The 7,030-nt window shown below is 63.0% G+C and overlaps 1 protein-coding gene across 2 annotated transcripts in view; it reads left to right on the top strand.

Moving 5' to 3' along the window:
• The first annotated feature begins 522 nt into the window (after positions 1-522).
• The window catches only part of SEMA4B (semaphorin 4B), a 29,035-nt gene continuing 22,527 nt past the window's right edge, over positions 523-7,030 (top strand). The window contains exon 1 of one of the 2 annotated variants that reach the window (XM_065559091.1): positions 523-674. The gene's annotated coding sequence lies outside the window, so the exon portion shown is untranslated. Of the gene's footprint in view, positions 675-4,989; positions 5,009-7,030 lie in introns of those variants that run through there. The other variant, XM_005300657.4, reaches the window with a different exon arrangement.

Genomic DNA, 7,030 nt, shown 5'->3' with positions numbered 1-7,030 from the left:
CCACGCCTGCCGCGTGACCTCTTGTGCACAGTGTGTGTGAGGTCACGCCAGCGGTGCACTCTGCGAAATGGCCTCCCCAGACAAAGGCAGGGAAAGGGGACAAACCCGAGGAATGTGGCGGTGCCCAGCTAAAAGTGGGCGAGCGCCCTGCTGCCTTGTTACCCTGGCCCCAGCACACAGAGGGGCCCCCTAACCAGCCAGTCTCCCCTGCCCTGCCCAGGGATCCCTGCTCCCAGCCCTGAGCAGAGGTTTGGGACAGAGCCCCCAGGCCAGGGACCGGGATGGAGAATCCGTCCCACGGGTCACACGGACCCACTCCTGTCCCCAGAGCTCCCGGGGGCAGCGCTCCAGCCCCCCGTGTCTCCTCTCCCAGCTTGGCTGGGGCTGCCCAGGGCAGGGGCTTGGGACGGAGCCCTGCGGGGTGACCCCCGCCTCCCCCCGGCCCGGCCAGCCCCTGAGCACGGGGCGGGGCCCAGCCTGGCCCCAGCTGCCGGGGTTGGGGGGCTGGCGAGCCCGGGCGGGGTCTGCAGCGAGCCCGGCCGCCCCTCGCTCTCGGGCTGGGGGCCGCGCAGACCCCGCCCCGCCGGGCAGGAGGCGGCGCGGAGCCGAGCGGAGCGGGGGGCTCCCACCGGGGACATTCCCGCCCGGCTGCGGGGCCGGAGGCGTCCGAGCTGGTGAGGACCCGAGCGGGGGCGGGGGCAGTTCTGTGTGCAAGGCGGGGTGTGTGCAGGGGGCTGGGTGTGCAGTCGCTGTGTGTGTGGGGCTGGTGGAAGTAGGGGGGTTGTGTGTGGGTGTGGGGCTGGTGTGGACGTGGGGCTGTGTGTTCTGGAGTCTGTGTGTGGGGCTGGTGTGGATGTGGGGCTGTGTGTGCAGGGGGCTGGTGTGGATGTGGGGCTGTGTGTGGGGCTGGTGTGGACGTGGGTCTGTGTGTGTTGGGGTCTGTGTGTGGGGCTGATGTGGATGTGGGACTGTGTGTGCAGGGGGCTGTGTGTGGGGCTGGTGTTGATGTGGGGCTGTGTGGGGGGCTGGTGTGGATGTGGGGCTGTGTGTGCTGGGGTCTGTGTGGGGGGCTGGTGTGGATGTGGGGCTGTGTGTGGGGCAGTGTGTGGATGTGGGGCTGTGTGTGCAGGGGGCTGGTGTGGATGTGGAGCTGGTGTGGATGTGGGGCTGTGTGTGGGGCTGGTGTGGATGTGGGGCTGTGTGTGCAGGGGGCTGGTGTGGATGTGGGGCTGGTGTGGATGTGGGGCTGTGTGTGGGGCTGGTGTGGACGTGGGTCTGTGTGTGTTGGGGTCTGTGTGTGGGGCTGATGTGGATGTGGGACTGTGTGTGCAGGGGGCTGTGTGTGGGGCTGGTGTGGATGTGGGGCTGTGTGTGCAGGGGGCTGGTGTGGATGTGGGGCTGGTGTGGATGTGGGGCTGTGTGTGGGGCTGGTGTGGACGTGGGTCTGTGTGTGGGGCAGTGTGTGGATGTGGGGCTGTGTGTGCAGGGGGCTGGTGTGGATGTGGAGCTGGTGTGGATGTGGGGCTGGTGTGGACATGGGGCTGTGTGTTCTGGGGTCTGTGTGCGGGGCTGGTGTGGATGTGGGGCTGTGTGTGGGGCTGGTGTGGATGTGGAGCTGTGTGTGCAGGGGTCTGTGTGTGGGGCTGGTGTGGATGTGGGGCTGTGTGTGGGGCTGGTGTGGATGTGGGGCTGTGTGTGCTGGGGTCTGTGTGTGGGGCTGGTGTAGATGTGGGGCAGTGTGTGGATGTGGAGCTGTGTATGCTGGGGTCTGTGTGGGGGGCTGGTGTGGATGTGGGGCTGTGTGTGGGGCAGTGTGTGGATGTGGGGCTGTGTGTGCAGGGGGCTGGTGTGGATGTGGGGCTGTGTGTGGGGCTGTGTGTGCAGGGGGCTGGTGTGGATGTGTGGCTGTGTGTGGGGCAGTGTGTGGATGTGGGGCTGCGTGTGCAGGGGGCTGGTGTAGATGTGGGGCAGTGTGTGGATGTGGGGCTGTGTGTGGACGTGGGGCTGGTTGTGTGTGCAGGGCACTGGGGGAGCTCTGGGGGTGTATTTGTACGGGGGGCTCTGACTGTGAGGCCGAGGGCAGCGTCCAGGATCTGGCAGAGTTCCCCTGCCCTGTGCTCTGGGTGCAGCTGTGGCTTTGGAGTGGGGCCCTGTGGTGTGTCTGTCTGTCTGTCTGTCTAGGTCCCAGGGAGATCCCGGGACTACCCCCCAGCACTCAGCTGATGGTAACCATGGAGATAGCCAGAGAGGAAAGGGGCGGGGACTGATTCCAGATGCTGGTGTGTCAGTGCAGACCACCCTCCTCCCCACACATCTGTACCAGGGCCCAGCAGTCCGATCCCCTCTCCCTTGTCCTGGGGAGAGTGTCTGAATGGGGGGAGGGTGGGTGCCGGGAGCCCTGGGCGTACACACAATGGTTGTCAGGACCTGCGTGTTACCAGTTTGTACATGACACTGGTTAGACACAGGACATGACAGCATGAGGTGTAGTGAGTGTGTCAGGCCTGAGGAGTTACTGACACAGAGTCGTGACCCATCCTTTGTGTCATGGGGAGCCAGTGCAGGGACTTGAGGGGTGGCCTGGTGAGCACCACGGGCAAGGGGTGTGGTCTGAGCAGCTGATGGGTGTTGGGGAGATCAGAGGCTACACCCCCAAAACAAGGGCAGGACGTGGCTGGGCTGGTGGGTCCCGTGGGACGGGCTCCGTGTGAGGCCCTGGGGTGAGGGGAGGACGTGGCTGGGCTGGTGGGTCCCATGGGACGGGCTCCATGTGCAATCCCAAATTCTATGTGTTTGTTTTTGTGGGTGGAGACAGGTGCTGCCTGGAGCCAGTATTGGGGGTGCGTGGGGTGATGTTCCCAACAGGCTCCCTTCCAATGTGCAGGTACCATGTTAGCCTCTCCCCAGAGCAGCAGCTGCTGTTTACGAGAGGAAGTGAGTGTGTCCCATGCGATGCCCTGAGCCTGGTGAGAGAGCAGTGCCCCAGCCCTGCCCATCTGAACACAAGAGCCCCTGCAAGGCCTGGCCTGGAGTGCGTTTCCTCTCCTCTTACCCAGCTGCCTGGAAATCCCTCCTGGGCCCCAGACTGACAAGGGGCTGGGGGCTGGAAAGCAGCAGAGGCTGGTCTCCCCTCCCCTCCTTCACCACAAGTCCCTTTCCACCAGGGCAGGTTATTTAATTGTTCAAATCCAGCACTCCTCACACTGAAAATCTAGCGCTGAGTGTGTGTGTGCACATCTGTGTGTGTGTGTATGTGTGCGTGCATGTCATCTCTGCACACGGGTGTCTGGGTCCCCGGGGTGTGCCCATGTTCCCCCAGCCCCGCTAACACCAACCCCACATGGCGGGGAAGCTGTGTGCTCGCAAACCCACAAGCCATTACCTACGCTGCCCGGATGTGTGAGACTGCGCAGAAACGTGTGGCCTTGCACATGTGTGTGAGTGCCTGGCCTGTGCCGTGCGTGCCGCATCTGTGCCGGGAACCCTTGCTCCCGCTGCCTCCCCACACCCACAGGGGGGGAGATAAATGGGAGCTTGTGGTACGCAGGCCTGGCTGCCAGCAGCTAGGACCAGCCAGGGCCCAGAGGGAGCGAGTTTGAGGTGGGGGCTGCTCCTGGCCATCCATGGAGTGCGCTGCAGTCTCTTAGCGGGGTAGGCCTCTGCGCCCACTCGGGTGGAGTGCGTGTGGTTCCCCTCCCCCCACACACACGGGTGCTGCCCATCACGGTGCCCAGGAACAGGGTCCGCAGCCAGCATGGGAGGGAAGGGGCAGGCAACCCCCTGCTCCCTCCCCTGTCCGCCCCCTCCCGTCAACACCCTCCCCCCATTCCCATTGGCTCCCTCTCCTGTCAATCTCTGGCTCCTGCCAATTCTTGCCCCCCCCACCAGTCCCCTCCCCCTGCTTTCAGACCAATGTCCCCCAGACCCAGGAAAAGGGGGGGGGGTCAGAGAGCACGGGGAGGCCCATGGGTGTGGGGTCAGAGAGCATGGGGAAGCTTGTGGGGCAGGGGTCAGAGGGCAAGGGGAGGCCTGTGGCTTCCAGAGGCTGACAGCTGAACAGGCTGCAGTGGCCTGGCTCACCCGTGTCTGTGACGTTCCAGCTGCTCCCATAGCAATGTGTGGTGATGTCACGCCCGTTCCCATACCAATGCGTAGTGATGTCACGCCCGCTCCCATACCAACGTGTGGTGATGTCACGCCCGTTCCCATACCAACGCGTGGTGATGTCACGCCCGCTCCCATAGCAATGTGTGGTGATGTCACACCCGTTCCCATACCAACGCGTGGTGATGTCACGCCCGCTCCCATAGCAATGTGTGGTGATGTCACGCCCGTTCCCATACCAATGCGTGGTGATGTCACGCCCGCTCCCATACCAACGTGTGGTGATGTCACACCCGCTCTCATACCAACGCGTGGTGATGTCACAGTCCCCAGGTCCCATGGCAGAGGTGCTCCCTCCTGACTGGCGGCTCTTGCTCTCTAATAATGATGCCATCAAGGGAGGGGAAAAACCAACAGCAGCCAGGGGTGACAATGGGGGGCGGGTCCGAGTTGCTGAGCGTGAAATCCTCTCTGTGCCAGGGTCACGTCCCTGCCCTGGCTGGCGTCTCCAGGGGGTTGGACCTCACTCCAGCCTCATGCTCCGAGCTGAACCCCCCACCACACCAGCCCCTTCCTCTGCGATGGGACCCAGGCCCCCACTGCAGGGGAGTCGGTCCCTGCGGAACCAGCACCAGCTATGACGCTGCTGAGGCAGCACCCTCCCCTTGCGGGGTTTTCGTGGGCTAAGCCCGTCAGGTGGGGCAGGGAGGGGCTGAGCAGCCAGTCTCCTAGGAGCACAGAGCTCAGGAAGGAAGAGAAATAGCTATTTGGTAAACAAAGCAGGTGACCCAGGAGAGGAAGGGCCCAGAACTGAGGCAGGAGCTGCAGGAAGGACAGGACGGGACTGGCCACGCAGCTTCAGGTGCCATGGCTGTGGGCTCCGCTCTGTAACGCTAGGTGCCAGGTACGTCTCCAGGGCAGTTGGGAATCGGGCTGTGTCTGAGATTTCCCTGCCCCCATGTGTCACTCTGTGATAGTTCTGTCATTTGTACCCTCGAGGCATTTGTCCCACCTGGGCAAAGCCATGTGCATGCACAGACAGGGCAACCGGTGATCTGCCAGCAGTTAAATCGTCTGAGTACCTAGGTTCCTGAATGAGCAGAGCTGAGATGTGATAGTCTAGAAGGGTCTGTACAGCATAGGGTGACCAGACAGCAAATGTGAAAAATCGGGACGGGGGGTGGGGGGTAATAGGAGCCTATATAAGAAAAAGACCCCAAAATCGGGACATCCTAGTACAACAGTGCCTTGATCCCCTGCAGCCCCTGCTAGCCCAGCCCTGGGCTCCTCCCACCCACATCTCTGCCGGTGCCCACCCCCCAACACCGACCTGCAGTCCCTGCTAGCCCAGCCCTGCCCCCCGCTAGCCTGTTGCTGCCTCTCAGCCCTGACCAACCCCCCACCTCTTTCTCCGCCAGTCCAGTCCTGCCTGGCTGCCGCAGGGTCCCGCTCTCAGGAGAATTTTGCAGTAGGTATGTGGCTGAGGCAGGATATGACCCCCCGGGCTCATCAGTGAGCCAGCCGTGAGCCCAGGTCTCTTGAGTGACGAGCCCAGTGCAGCCCACTGAGCCACCAGCTCCCACGCCCTCTGGCCGTGGCCTTGGCCTCCTAGCTCGGTCTTTCCTCTGCCTTTCGCTCTCCTCTGGCCCCAGCTCCTCACCCCACAGGGCTGGGGCCTGGGATCCTTGCACCAGCCCGAGCCTGGGAATTCTTGGCAACCACAAATCGGGGTGATTCTCTCACTCATGTTGCCATGGCAAAATGTCACAGTCATTACTAATTTGTTGCCATGGTAACCTCCAGAGGAATCCCGGGTGGTTCTCCAAAGGGCCCCTGCACATTCCCCTCCCCTCCCCCGCTGATCTCCAGCACCTTCTGGGCCCCTGAGTCCCAGGCCCCAGTGTCTGGAGCCAAGGAGGTGACATGGCTGCAGCAGGGTGGGCAGCTGGCTCATGGCACAGTGACAGCGGTGAGGGTTGATCCCTTCCCCTGTCCTGCCGGAGGGGAGCCCAGGCCCCACATAGCAGCTCGAGGAGGGAGCCCTGACCCTTACTTGCTGAGGGGCCCAATGTCCAGGCCCCGGCCCTGACACCATCCATCTCCTGTCTAGGGAGGGACCGAGCTGGGCTCACAGCCAGGGCGCTCCAGGACAAAGCAGGCGCCACAGACGTTGGGTCGTGGCTGTCGGGTCCAGGGGCTGTCCCGGAGCTGAGCCCCAGTGGGGCTGTGAAGGAACCCGTCCATGTGGGCCCTGCTGGGAGCTCATCCCATTGGAACAGGCCAGCGCAGGACTTCTCTCTGTTCCCGGGGGCTGGTGCCGCAGTACCAGGCCGACACCTGGGGCCTTGTTGGCACCGTTCAGTGGCGCTCTGGGCCCCCTTAGCCATAAGGGCAAGAAAGCGTCAGTGTCTGCGGGGCAGGAGTTCCTGGGCCCGTCCTGGAAGAGGAGGAAAGCTGCCCGTGTGCAGGGAGGGTATGGCAGGCTGCTGGCCAGGCACCACTGAGGCGTCTTCTCCATCCACACTTGGTGTGGAATCCCTGGCGCTGCTGGGGAAGGCTCAGCAAGGGCAATCCCAGCTCATCCTCCCCCCGGTGGGCTGTGAACACGCTGGGCAGGCAAGCCATGGGGCCAAGGCCTTTTTGATGGATCATTCAGTCTGTATCACAGGCCAGAGAACTTCCCCAAATAATTCAGAATCTGGTCAGTTGTGTGTTGGGGCAAAAATTCCTTCCTGACCCCTACCGGTGACCACCTGAAGCCTGAAATTAGGTTATATTTATTGTGTGGTACAAAGCTGAGTGTTAGGGGGGTGTGAAGGGCAAGGCAGGCAGTCCTGTTGTCTGTAGCCTAGGAAGAAAGGGGCTGAACAGGGGCACTCACAGATGACAAGGCCAGAAGAGACCCCGTGACCACCCAACCCAGCTT

Source organism: Chrysemys picta, chromosome 10, assembly GCF_011386835.1.
Source record: "Chrysemys picta bellii isolate R12L10 chromosome 10, ASM1138683v2, whole genome shotgun sequence".
NCBI classification, from domain to species: domain Eukaryota; kingdom Metazoa; phylum Chordata; order Testudines; family Emydidae; genus Chrysemys; species Chrysemys picta.
The sequence above is the reverse complement of the archived record's forward strand: the minus strand, read 5'-3'. Positions and strand labels throughout refer to the sequence as shown.